The 14,672-nt window shown below is 44.1% G+C and overlaps 1 long non-coding RNA gene across 1 annotated transcript; it reads right to left on the reverse strand.

Moving 5' to 3' along the window:
• Positions 1–1,420: 1,420 nt before the first annotated feature.
• Positions 1,421–12,876, reverse strand: LOC149915912 (uncharacterized). The gene is made up of 3 exons (XR_016471352.1): positions 12,735–12,876; positions 12,084–12,242; positions 1,421–1,505 (listed from the first exon to the last, which is right to left on the reverse strand). It is a non-coding gene; the product is annotated as an uncharacterized LOC149915912 (long non-coding RNA).
• Between the last annotated feature and the right edge of the window lie 1,796 nt (positions 12,877–14,672).

The raw sequence follows: 14,672 nt of genomic DNA on the forward strand, positions 1-14,672 counted from the left end.
AGCCACGCGAGGCCCCATTAGGAACGGGTGCAGATGGACAAGCTGGCTGCAGCAATAAAATCGGTTTGCAACCATTAAAAAGCGGCGAGAGCAAAATGAAGCCCCATGCAGTGCTGCTTCCATTAGGAAAGCAACAGCAGCAGCAAACAAACACAGGAATGCATGGAAATTTCTGCCGAGAGGATCCCGGTCAGGAAACGAGGCACATTCACAATGCAGCAGGAGCCAAACAAAAAGAGATTCCAACTCCAACTTTACGGTAGGTCTTTTAACCAGTGCGGCTGTTTGATCCCACCACTTACATTAAAAGCGCATAACAAAAAGGGCCATTTCCCTCTCCTCATTGTAAAAGTGCTGCGGAATCAGGACTGACTATTATGGGCAACTCTGCTTAAAGACATGGTTAACTGCTGCACTGAAGTAATAATCCTGCCGCTAAATCCAGAATTTAAATGCCCCAAGGGCTTAAGGGCTGTCAGGAGCCGGAATTCATTTCCAGAGGTTTTATTTAGTTGCAGCAGCAATTTTACCTGAGGGCGACAGTAAATTTGAAAAAATACAGGACTAATAATTTAACAGAATTGGCTGCGGTATTTTTTTAGAGACGCACAAACACGCACGCACAGGCTCCATGAAATGAGTTCTGCGCATTGCCCGATCACAGGTTTCATTTGAATGAAAATGATTAATGGGACCACAAAGAAAAAACACAACGCAGCAACAAAACAAATCAGCGCTGCCTCCTAAAGGTCACAGCAAACCTGCCTCCAGATTTGGAAACCATCTCCTAGGACAACAGCAGGCGTCTGCTGCGGCATCCACCTCCTGCCTCTCCCAGCTCATAGGCTCTCATTTCCAGCACCCCAGGCGAGCAGCCAGAGATGCAGGATATGATTGGAAGCAGTGATTTATACCGCCAGCTCTCTAATTTCAAAAGGCAGCCTTTGCCTGTCTTTATGTTAAGGATTATTTGCAATCGTAGCATCGTAGAATCGTTTGAGGTGGAAGGGATCCTTGGAAGTCATCTGGTTCAACTCCCCTGCACTGAACAGGGACATCCACAGCTCCATCAGTGCTCAGAGCCCCTCCAGCCTGACCTTGGGTGTCTGCAGGAATGGGGCACCATCACCTCTCCGTGCTACTGCCTCACCACCCTTACTACAAAAACCTTATTCTTTATATCCAATCTAAATCTCTCCTCTTTTAGTTTGAAACCATTTCCCCTTGTCCTATCACAACAGACCATGCTAAGAAATCTATCCCTTTCCTTTTTACAGCCCCCTTTAGATACTGACAGGCCATTCTCAATTCTCTCTGCAGCCTTCTCTTCTCCAGCTCTCTCCTCAGCTCTCTCAGCCTGTCCTTATAGGGCAGGTCTTCCATCCCTTGGATCAATCAAGAAACTAAGAGATCTTTTACTCAATACCTCAGCTCAGCTTGGAAGATGCTTTCCTTCAGGGTAGAGCGGGGGACCCAGTGTTGCAGGCAGGTAGGATTGCCATCACCTGTAAGAAGGAACAACACCACAGCAGTTCATAGAAGCACTTGCCTTATTGCCTCAGTTCTAGGCATGAGCAGGGCAAACAGCCCTTTTGTTCCAGCATCATGCCTGGTCACAGCCCTGGGGACACTGCTCTGAAGAAGTTTCCAAACTGCTATTTTGGAGAAATGAGTGGTGGGGAGACAGGGCCAAAGAATTGAATTAAACTTATTAACTGTGAGGTTGCCTTACAGGAAAACCTATAGGATTTAAACCCATTGATAACTCACCTCCACTACTGTAATTGAGAAATATGTTCTTTTTTTTTTTTTTCCCTCATTATTAATTGGGATGGAACAGATGGTGAAGACCGTGTTTAATGAAATATGTCCATTCAATTAAGCCAAGCCACTGGGGATTGGACAATGCAAAAAGAATCACCTCCTGCTGCTGTACCAGGGTCCTCCTGCCCAAAGCTGCACACCTGGGCAAGGACTGGGATGCTGATGGCAGGGCAGGAGGCACAGGTTGGACCTGCAAAGTCCTGCTAGCTGCTGCCCCAGAAGCTCTGAAAGGAAAGATCTGGTCTATGTGATAATTACAAAGGAGAAGATTGTAGGCTTCAGCCAACACGGTGCTGTAGCAAAGGGAATTGGCCACCAGATGTTGGGGAGGGGAATCTCCATTCGTACCTTGGTTTCCTCATCTGTAGAGGTGAATATTTCTTAGTGCACTGTGAACATCCCAGCGTGGGGTTTTCTGACAGCTTGGAAGCCATCCATCAATCAGCACAGCTTCCCAAGGCAAAGCATGACATTTTATTTCAGGCCTTTCTCGGAAACAAAATTTTGCTGTTTGGCTCTTTTAAAGGGGATAAACGACATTTGGAAAGAGACAAAACCACATTCATACTGCTCAAATAAAAAAAAAAAGGGGGGGGGAGGGTGGGGCAGTTTGTTCAACTTTACCACTAATGTATTTGCCATGAGAAACAGGCAAAAAGATACAAAGGGCCAGAATTTGCTCAGCTGAATTCAGAGTAAGTATTTATATGCAGGTAAATAATTGCTTCCCAGTCCCATTTTAGCTGTTGCAAGAGTGGAGTGTCTTCAAGGCTATGGCAGAGGTGGCTTCAGCTGAAGAGAATTCATGACATGACAGCTGGAGTTAATTTACCAGTTTAAAAGCAAACCATTTCTGATGTTTCATTCCCTGATGATGAACCGGTGCATTTGTCCAAATGAATCACTTTGGCATCTGATTGCTGTTGTTTTCATTTTCGCTGTTTGTTTTTTAAGTAAGAAAAGCAAAAAGAAAATTAAAAAACCTTTTGAGTTGGGTGATGAAAGTTTTGTGTTCTGTTTTGGGGAATAAAAGAAAGAGAGAAATGAATGTGGAAGAAAGGGGTTGGTTCCAGCAGGAAAACCACTAATTTGTTCAGGATTCATTGAATCATTCCCTTTTCTTGTCCCTTTCCCAGATCAGGAAGGGGTGCACTCAGATGCTTCCACACTCAGTTGCTGTGTGCTATTGATCTCTATAGCACAGCAAGGAAAATAAAATGCTTCTACAAGAAGTATCTACTCTCAGCAATGATGCTTTTTTTTTTTCATTTTGCCAAAGAAAAAGGGGCACAAACAAACAAATGTATTGGTCCTTATGGTGGTGGGGAAATACTTACAGCAGTGAGCAATCAGATTTATAGAGGCAGAGGACACCTCCTGGCCACCCTGCCAGTCCCAGCTGAAGTGTGGCACACGCAGTGACACATAACACAAAGTTCCCCTGGGGAATGAGCCAGTCAGTGCAGGCACGCATGAGGGAGCACCCAACACATCCTCTGCCACTCAGCAGCCCCACGAACCCAGATGCCTGCACTGAGCCATAACCTGCTGGAGCTCCCTCAGCTTTGAGCAGCAGCAGACACCTCCCAGGTTCCCCCAGCCCTCTCCCAAAACATCCTTCAGACATCCCCATTTTCTGACCCAACTTTGTCTTCCCTCCCTCCTTTACAAAGGAGAGGGATGCTTCTTTTGAGCTGTTTCAGGGGCTCTTTTGCCTCCTAACCATACCACCCCTGGAACTAATCTCTCCCTGGTGGCATCACAGATGTATTTTCTGATGTTTGTGGCTATTCCAACAATGTCTTGAGCAAAACAGTTTCCAAGTACAAGGCAAAATGACAAACTCTTGCTAGGCTTTCATAATGAATATTAAGTTGCCAGCTGGTGGAAATTCCCAACTCAGTTCTTCAAATCTACTATCAACGTTAATCAGCCAAGAGCAGGGAAGTTGTTCCATTTTCACTGAATATACATTCTTTTTTTTTTTTTCTTTTTTAACAGCAATATCAACAAAATTGATAATTGCAAAAATGTCATCGTATGTGAAACTGTATTTTATCTACAAAATGTACTAGCACATAACTCACACAGTTGTAACATATAACTCATACAAACTACAGACTGCAAAAAACTGACCAGGTTCACTCATTGATGTTCGTGGCAGAAGTTTCAGAGAAGCATCCTAGATCCTGCTGTGATTCATCCTGGCCTGAGAGCAGCTCTTGATCTGAACTCTCTTTGTGCTTTGGAGACACTCTGATCTATCTTCAAATCTGCTAACCTGGAGGGCACAGCTTGTCCTCCAGGATGTTTCAGCAGCAGAATCAAATCATTCCACTCTTTCCTAATGTGCCCAACTGGGATGCCACAGGTTGGCTGTGCTGACATAACTGCTGACTGTAACTACTGCAGGTGACTAACAATAGGACTTGAGAAAAAAGGATAATTTTGCAGCTTTAAAGTGAAGGCATTAAAAAGTACATAAATAAACTGCAGCCTTCCCAAAATGCTGGATTTCAGAATCAAATCTCTTCATCCATTTGCCCATGCCAAGTCACAATGGCTAACGGGCAGGTGGAAGTGCCTCTTCACCCAGGGTGCTGGTCTTGGCCAAAGCAAAGGAGCTGGTTCTGCATTTGTATCCTCTCCATAACAGTTCCAAGGAAGGGATGCTTTCTGACAGATTGACCACCCCTCATGCTCACAAGCTGCCTGCCTCGTCATTGGCAGAGTCCTCGAGCAGATCCAGCTGCCCAGACAGAACTGGCTCATACTTCAGAACGTGGCAGGCAGCCAGAGTAGCAAAGAGACGTGCTGGCTTTTCCCTGCACAATCCCCTAACAAGAAATCCTGATGTTCACAGGCACAGCTTTCATTCCCTGGGTTCTACATGCCATTGGGCAGTGACTCTGATCATCGCTGAGACTCCCCTTAACAGAGAACAAACAACCTTTTTTCTTCCTTACCTCTTGAGATGAATACATCAGCAAACATCATTCCACAGAAGTTTGCCTGGGCTGGAGTAGCAACTCCATGCCACAGTAGGTGAATTCTATCCTTGCGATTTTAACATCTGTCCCTGCCAGGATTTGTGCCTTTGCTTAAGGCACCAAACCAGATGCCATGAGGGGCAATGAGCCGTGCTGAAGGTGTTTACCCATTTGGCCACTGGGGATGGAAAACAAAATAATTTTCTAGCCATCCTATCTACTTTGACCCAGGTGTTGAGCATAGGTCATATTCAGATGTTAAATTGTGACCAGACATCCCTCACATCCCCTTCTCTTTGGACACTTGAGTTTTACAAGAGCTGCATATATGCAACTGCTCCCAAAACCCTTTCAGACACAACATTTTAACCTAGAAGTCTTTGCTAACAATCCTCACAACAGTGCGGACAGAAGCAATCACAGTTTAGTGATACAAGCTACGAAACACTTAATGTGCCATTGGGCAGCAGCCATTGCAGCTGGCTGGGAAAGACTCAGGCCTGTAGTCTCCCCAAAATTCCTACCACTTTCCAATCTCTGTGCATTCTGGAATAGGATGGAGTTTGGGAAAAAATAAGCAGCAAAGATCAACTAATTTCACAGGCAAAACGGTGCTTGCAGCTTGCCACAGAGAGTCCACAGTATCAAAACACAATTAAGTAGTTGCACATCAACAAGCTTTCCTAATTGCTGCAAGGAGCAATTCAATTATGTTTTCAACACTGAAATGAGTCATTATCAGTCTAAAGGGGGAAATTCTGTTTGTGGGGTCGTGTTTTTTTATAGCATGTGCTATCTTCTTCCCAAAAGTTAGCTATTTTACTGCTGACGATATTCATTTTGGATGGATTCTTCCCTTAGGAACTAAATGGAGCAATTTCTAGTTATAGCAACATTGTTCTGCCGTAGATCAGAAAAGCCCAAAGGCACACTCTCCAATTTGGGGTTACAAAAACAGAAATTTAAGGTCCTTTCTGTCTTATGACATTCAGCTGCTTCATAATCAGATGATAAGCAATCATCCTTGTACTCTCAGTTCATTGTAACTCTAGTCTAGATAGGACCCTAAATACAAGCAGCCTAGTATCCCAGCTCAGCTCAATGCCAGCTGCTTTTCAAGAAAGAAGCAATTCCTGTTATGAAAGCAACTGGGATGAAAGGTGGCAAAGATATTCTGAAGGTGCTCTGAATAACACATGCTAGAAGAATTAAATATGCATTGTATCCTAAGAATGGCAGCACCAGTTTGGGTCTACTTGTTGGGTGACTGAGAAGAACTGAGAGCTACAAGAACACTTGAAGCTTTCTCACCAAGAGAGAGCTTCTTTTTTATTATTCCTACAGTGATTTGAAAGCAAGATGATTGCAGAGGGAAGAGATTCAGCAGCACTGAATAAGTTGTGTTCTGAGAGCTGTGGGTTAAGCAGTGCTGATTTAGATGTTCCTGCCCGCATGTTAGTTCAGCAGAGGTAGCAAGTTGCAGTAGCTGTTTGGTAATTGATCTGTGGTGATTTAAAACCTTAATTTGTTTTCATGCTTCCTGATTTAAAGTAGCATGTACACTTGTGCATAACTGCCTTAAGAAGGCTGAGCAATAGTTCAGCCTGCATTCCTTAGGAAACAAGGCTTATCAGAGCATAGAGACTAAAACCCCTCTTAACTCCTAAATGCATTTTCAGGCAAACTTGATGCTGGGCTCTCAAGGTTTACAGCATTCTAACAGATTTTGTGGAGATGCAAATTATTCCGCTCTTATTTCGAGAGCAGGTGTTGGCTGAGCACTGGAGGTAATGTTGGCTTTGCTGGGCACATCAACAAGGAGGATATCTGTTCTACTGTGGGGCTGAGTCACAGATGAGAACAACATAGAAATCTAGGTTGTATTGGACTTGTTGCTTGTAAAAAGTATTGTTATGAAACAGTAGTGTTATAGCCATGGCTTCTGTGACATTTCATTTACATACAGCCATTGACAACAACGGGAACAAAAAGCCAATTTTGGTCAGAAAGACGAGCAAAGGGTGCAGCAGATCTGCCTGTTGCTAGGGCACAGGGTACCTCTGGATGGGGAACAAGGCTCCCTGGCTGATCTGAAGGCTCTGAACAGCAAATACATCACTCAGCTCCCATGAATCTTCCTCAATCTAAGCCTTTACCGAGCTGGCTTACCGATGTGCTAATAAGTGGGGCGAACTGTGGACTGGCTGCAAAGTTCAAAACTTGGCTTTTCCATGTGTCTGCACACCCATCTGCTTTCAGCTCCCAACATTTCACCTTAAATTTCAGGCTTTGGCTGGCTTTCAGTGGCAAAGGGCTGCTGGAAATGAGCTCTGCTGCTTATCTGCACGGGCTCAACCTGCAGATGCTCATTTTCACAGACTGCACGCTTACTGGATGAGCTAAGTTCCCAAGAGCTAAAAGGCAGGTTGGTCAAGCAAGAACTCCTACAGACTCCTAAAAATATAATGTATTCTTCATTAGATAGTTCATGTCACCACAACAGGGATCAGGAAAAACCCAAGACCACTCCAGAACAATTACATTTTTGAAACCATGCTGTGCTGCCTCCAAGCACAAGATCTGGTGAAGCCAGTGCCTGTCCCGCTTCATGGTGGCTTGATCCCAGCACGACCAGCAGGACCCAGCTCTGGGCACGGGGCCTGGGGCCAGCAGGGGAAGTGCCACCCGTTAATCAGATGTCTGGAGTTTACAGAAATAGCTTTTTTTCCTCCGGAATAAAACATGACTGAATAAATGTTTTATCCCATTGCACATAATGAATGGCAGTGAATGTGATTTGGGGACCTGTCAGAGCGGGGAGCACAGACATAGTACATGCACTGCAGACAGGATTAATGAGATTGTTTAACTGAAACTCAGGGAATTGAGATCACTGTTAATTTTAATCCCCTTTCCTTTTCCTTTTCCTTTTTTTTTTTTTTTTCTTTTATATTCACCTTCCTGTGTGGCTGATAAAATCAGGCCATCAAATTGTTTATTAGCCACTCTTAGAGAAGCCAATCCATATGCAGCAGCATGGAAGTGTGGAAGCATCCACTGCCTGGCATTTCCAGCATATTTAGCATCAAGCTCAGCTTGCAGCCCAGCAGACAACACTATTTACTTCCAGAAGGAGTAGTGGGAAAGAAAGAAATAACAAACAGATCTCCAGTGCAGCTGCTTGAATTGGTCTGATCTATGGCAGCACCGCTGCTCTTCATCATTTTCCACGTAATCCATATTGGATTGTCAGGGGTATGGAGAGCTGTCACTCCTGTGCAGATCAGAGCAGCTCTCACCCCATGCTCACAAGGGAACATACTGCACCTTCTGTACTGGCATGGGGAGGTAAAGGCAGTGCTCAACACGTTGTCTGCTGTCTGACTGCTAGAGCCATTTCTGGGAGGGGATTCCTGTTGGCAGGTTGGTTTCCTCCTTCAGCTGCCCTTTGCCAGCTGAACATCCCCTCTATGAGACTCAGGGAGAGGTTGAGTGAAGCCTCCTGTGAGGTTCCACCTGGTTTGCTCAAGCTACACAGAAGCTTGTCCTGGCCAAGGAGCACTGTGCTATTAAAAGAGCAGAACAGCAACAGAGCATCATCTCCAGCTAATTGTTTCATCAACTTGGTGAACAACAACTGCTTGCTAAATAAGGCTCTTCTTTTCTGCTTTGCAATTGTGCTCTGCTGCCTGCCAAGGGAAGATCTGCCTCTGGAGGCTTCTCTGGGCCTCTGGAAACGGTGTCTTTGGGTTTAGTCCAGAAAGACAAAAAAGCAAAACCAAGAGCTGCAACCCAGAAGCAGAGACAGAAACTCTGCAGAGGTTTATCACCCTCCCACCTAAACGAAAACCACAGAACTGCTAAGCAAGATCTGACTTGAAGAAAAAGAATTAATGAAACTTATTTGCTGCGTCTGCATCAGAAAATGTTAATGCTCAGCTAAAGAGCAGACACTTGAGAGTTTCCTCAAATAAGTTTATGTTTTCAGTTGCTTTCGGAAAAACAATCAAATTTGCATATTTTTACCAAAATACTGAAAGTGCTTCATTCTTTCATTTTGCACGAAACTGAAGCAATCAAGCTGGTCCTGTAGCAGGATTTGAGAAGAAACCAAAAGCCATTTAGAGCTAATTACTGCTTTCATAATGAACTGAACTGGCAAATAATCTTACTCTTTTCCTGTCCTTGAGTTATCCAGGAATCAAACACGAGATAAGCACCTGTTAGTTAAACTGCATGCTCAGACATGTTGATTTCCCTTGTCTCAGACTCAGCTCACTGCAGTTTTAAGCATCAACAATAAAACATTTCTGCATTCAAAATCCACGCTTTTTCATCAGCAGATCTTTTTCTGACCACCCCTCCTTTTAGTGCTGGCCTGTCCATCTGTGTGCCGCCTTTAAATTTGGTATCTATACAAAGTTTCTATCTATATAGAATCACTGAATCATGCAATCATTAATGTTGGATCCTCTAAGATCATCTCCTCCAGCACCTACCACCAACACAGCCCACTAAACCACATCCCTCAGTGCCACATCTCCATGTTTTGGAACACCTCCAGGGACAGTGCCTCCACCACCTCCCTGGGCAGCAGTTCCAGGGTCAGACCACTCTTTTGAAGAAGAATTCTTTCCTGACATCCAACATGAAGTATCTATCTGTGGCCCATCCTGTGGCCAAGCAGGTGATCAGTGATCAGAGAAGGAACAAGGTCAAATGCCAAACATCCCTGGGTGCCAAACTTGGCAACAGTGTTACTGGTTTGTAGTTAAAAGTAAAGGGTCATTAGATTATGCAAATAGCTCCGAATCTGTGATCTGAAATTTCTATAGGAGGTCACTCAGCAAAGCTCAAGGTCTCTTTGCAGGATGCAGGAGGGAAGGAGCAGCAGACATTTCTTATTCCTGCAAAAGAGATGGGAAAACACAGTGGGGAGAGAGACCAGGGCTACCCCTAACCTTGGCAGCCAGCTCACCCAAAGCTCAGGGGACACTCAAGGGAAATGTCCCCAAACACCAGACACAGCCTGGGCAGTGCAGCTGGTGCCAAGTGAAGCCCAACTGCCAGATATTCTGTGCGCATAGAACAAGGCAGTCATGATGAGGAATTTCTCTCCTTCAGTTATGATTGACAAGAAAAGGAATAAGAAGATAGGAGCTGAAAAGCTGTGTGCAGTAACCTTTCCCTTTGTCAGAAATGTCAAACCAATTCCTAACAGCTCACTTTAAAATGCATTTTACGTCCTCTTTTTGACATCTTTCCCACCTCCCCAATGTTGCCAGAAGATACAAATTCACTCTGACAGCCAGAAGGGGAAGGGAAAACAAGAGAGAAAATTAAAAAAAAGGAAAACAAATCCCCACTTTTTATAACCATCATAGCAGACAACAAGACTTGGTATAACACAGTTATTCACCAATCAGGCATGAACCACCTTGTCCATGCAAAAATAAAATTGCACAAAACAGGAGGAAAGAAGGTTACTTATCCGAGCAGGACACAAATTTTGTTGTCCTGCTTCCCTGCTAAACGCTGATAGCGCTTTGTAAAATAACATCAGGTTCATTTTCTTAGATTTGTATTGCCTTTCTATTCTCACAAACCTCCTCCTTTCCTTTTCTCCCTCATGCTGTACTGCTGAAACTCATATCTTTGCATCAGGAAAGCTGTGCGGATGAATGAAGGTGCACATCACAAAGACAAATAAGAAAAACAGCAACAAAAGACAAACACCTCACAGTAAAGAGAACAGAGAGAGGTTTTAAAAACTCTCCCATCTGCATTTTGCAACTTAACAGGTTGACTTGCTTAAAAATTAGATATCCTGCCTCATTAGCCAGCCAGGCTTCCACCATGCTCGGCAAAGGGAGAAAGAGTAAATCAGGAGAATGATGACCACACCTCCTTTGCTAAGCTATTTTGGGGTGGAATCATTGTTTGAAGATGGGAGAATTAACACGGACCAGACATCCAACTCAGTTATAGTGCCCAACCTTAATGTCATGGCGCAGGGAAGGATAGGTCCAAAGATTAGCACAGCTGGTAATAGTTACCAGTGACAAATTTTTGGCTTCAAACATGTGGGAAAGGATAGACCCAGAGAGAGAAAACACTTGCTGAAATTCACCAAGAAGGTCAGTGGAACTGCTCGGGTCTGTTGAGCACATTCCAATGTCCTGAATAAAACATGTTCATTTATCATGCAAGGAACGAGTTTTAGGAAATGACAGCTCAAAACCCACATGCAATAAGTTAAATAAATAAATAGATAGAAGAAAAGCATGACCTTTCATCGGCATGTTAACCATAATGTCGTTTACACGAGCAGAAGCATGGCAGCTCCCCCAAACTCCTGAGAGTATTTGGGGTAGGAAAACATAATCCTGTGGATTTTCAGTATCTGCTTGCCTTAACACAAACCCTAAGCATAAGGCCATATCAATGACTGCGTTAGCTAAGCAAACTTACAAGTCTAACTAGAACTGGGGCAAAAACTGTAGGAACAGAAGGACTTCACACTGCACGAAATCAATGCTGGCTCTGGTCTAAGCAATGGGAGATGCTGTCATTTGCAGCTGCACTGAGGACAGCAGCCGGTATTAAAAAATGCCCTTTATGTTGTCAGTGTAGAAAAGCCCTCACAGACCTGAAAAAATGTTTTTATCCATATCCCACCACGTCCCTTTGGACTCCCTTTTAACTTCAGCCACTTCCTCAGAACAAGAAATAACTGCCAGTCGAGTCAGTGCCTCCCCTCCTCTAAACACTCGGTGACTGCAAACCTCAGCCGCTCTCACTTATTTCTTGTGTTTACCCAACGGATCACAGCAAAGAGGGAGAGGAGGAAGAAGTTTATAATGGGAAAATAATCAATGGTGACATGCCATCGCTGTCTGCAAGGCGATCATTAGCTGCTCAGGAGGGACCTCAGGGCTCCTGTTTGCTTGGTGTGTGGTCGCCTCTTGCAGAGAGCAGAGGCTGTAGGACAGGCATCAGCAGGTGCTTCTTCTGCTGCTCCTGCTCCAGCCCAGGGAATTCAGTGCGAATCAGGCAGCTAAATTACACCTCTGGGTTATTATCTGTGGTATTAATTACGGTATTCTCCCTAATTATCCTCTCTTAACACACTCAGTTGGTTTGCGGGAACAATGCAAGGTTGGCAAACAGTGGCATTTAAAAACGATTGGGCCAGAGGCTCAGCTAATATAAAGCAGCACAGCAGGTTTATGGAAAGGTCAGCCAGTGCTGGAGCTGGAGTTTACCCACCGTTTTATGAGGCTGTGAGCTGAGTTTCAGAGGGGCTGAAATGTCCCAGCCAGCTGGCTGGAATGGAGATGAACTGTTTGGATCCCTCATTCTCTGGTCTACGTTGTAACCATGTGCAAAGTGCTGTTTCCTAGCAGGGCTCTAGGGTGATTTTCTGACCTACAAGAAAAAAAAAGCACAACACAATGTCAGCATCCAGAGTCAAAACTTTTCTTTCATCTCCTGTTCCACCCTGCAGTCAGACTTGGGAAACCCAGGGATATTCTGATATATTTTGGCTGTCTGTTCTGTTCTTGAAATAACCAGACCACCAGGGATTGACATCAGGTTCACTGACATACATAATGTCATATTTACAACAGAAGACAATTCAGACATACGCTTCATTACTTTTGTGTGCACTGTTCCCAGGCTGGCACCCTGCTCAGCTGCAGCATCTGCCTGAGGGACACAGCCCAGCTCCTCAGACTCATCCACCTCTGATGTGATGGACATCTGATTGGTACAGTCTCATTGGAGCCTTGTGCATTCTGGGGACAGAACCACCTCATAGCAAGGTATGCTTGCCCCTGTCCTATAACACTATTTCTGAAAAAGCATGGATATTCAGATAAAATGTACTAAAAATAAAATCTTCATACTGAAGCACACCTTCTTGGACTGTGGTCTTTCAGGTGATCCGTCATACATGTGTTCACAGCCTCAGACCTGCTCCTCTAGCTGTGGAATATTTTCTTCCACATCACTCAGAATGCATGCATCTCTTTTGCTCTCATTTGATAGCTCTGCAAATCACATCTGAGCTTCTGTCCTGTAGAAGACATGGCAAACAAACAAACAAACAAACAACAGCACTGAATCATAGAATCAAAAAGGTTGGAAAAGACCTCTAAGATCACTAAGTCCAAGCCCACCAACCCACTGACCATGTTCTTCAGTGCCACATCTCCACAGTTCCTGAATACCCCCAGGGATGGTGACACTCCCCCCACCTCCCTGGGCAGCAGTGCCACTGCATCACCACTCTTTTGGAGTGGAAATAGTTCCTAATATTTCTGAAGACAGAAACAGACACTGAAAATGTCACCCAACTTTCTATCCAAAGCTGACTAAAGCTCCTTTAGCCCTCGTGACATTACCCATAGAATAGGAGGCACTCTGCAAATACCAGCAGAACGCTGCGTTCATCTGCTTCCACAGTTCACAGTTTAAAAGAGAGGATGCTGAGGAACCCAGAAAATACAGCTCCAAGCAGGAGATGTATATCTTGCAGTGTACAGAGAGAAGCAATAGAAATCCCATTTTAACAAACTGTCCTCCAGCTCAGAGAGCGAAATCCAGCCTGCTGAAGGTCACTGCTAGCTCTGTGTGTATCATTTCAGTCTCTCTCAGGCCTGTAGCTGTCAAAAAGGCCAACATGCTGTTGGAATTGTTTATCCTGATAGAAGATTTGTGTGTTTTTCAAGAACAAATTGTAGTGGCTGCATTTTTAACACAATCCCTACAGTACATAATCAGGGCAATAAGAGTGACACTCATGTTTTTCCATAGGAAAGAGTCAAGGCACAGTTAGGGCACTCATGTTACAATGCCAGAGAAACAATCTGCGTGAATTCATTAATGACAAAAAGAAAATTGCCCAACAAAGCAGCAAAAAAGTAAAACAGGAGCACATTAAGGCCCTCCATCCCCCCCTTGTAAGCCCCTTCAATGGCTCTGAGCTCTCCCTGAAAGTAGCACTGCTGATTCACCAGCAGTGTTGCATCACAACACTGTGATGCTTCTCTGTGTTGCTTCAAAATATTCAGGATACTCAGGGTTGGCTCCTGGTTCCTACCTGCACTGCATTGGGCCATTTCAGGTAGTACTAAAACCCACCACAGTCAATGGAAATCCTTGCACCAAGCTAGAGTAAATCTGAGTTCCCAGGGCCACCTTTTTGTCCAGAGGAGAGATGTTTATGCTGATGAATAGATTGGCATAAGAGCAACAAGGTGCAAGAGATCCAAATCTCTGCTGCTGTTAATATACATGAGTCACCACCACTGCGTGCTTCCAAACGGAGTTGCAGTTTGTCCTTGGTTGTTTAGCTGGGCAAAGGCAAGTTTGCAAAACTTCATTTTTTCGGTGAGTCAATCCCTTGACATAATAGAAATCTCTGTCTCAATCTGCTTACTGGGAAGCATCAAACAAAGAAGGCTGTTGTGTGTTAGCATTTTATTAATAGTTTACAACTTGAATTTTTCTTCTCTTTCATTCCTGCTGAACTCAGAGAAAACTACAAATATACATATATATGTTCATATATAGCTGCCAAATAGATTTCTTGGAGGAAAGCAGAAAAGTGTGAATAATGGGTTCTGAAGTATGCAAAATTAACAGATCAAATACCCCAAGGACTGGGGATTTTTTTCATCAACTGCAGATATTCTCCTTTCCTATTTTCCAAATAAATTACATGTACCCTCCAGGTACATTTCTTCTCCTAGTTCACATAATAAAAATAGAGGTGCCTTCTGTGGGGGCAGGGGAGGTGACTTATTTGTTTTAATTTAATTTAGTGCTTCTGACAGTGAGAAAATGACAGCC

Source organism: Phasianus colchicus, chromosome 15, assembly GCF_987193195.1.
Source record: "Phasianus colchicus chromosome 15, bPhaCol1.hap1.1, whole genome shotgun sequence".
Lineage (NCBI taxonomy): Eukaryota > Metazoa > Chordata > Aves > Galliformes > Phasianidae > Phasianus > Phasianus colchicus.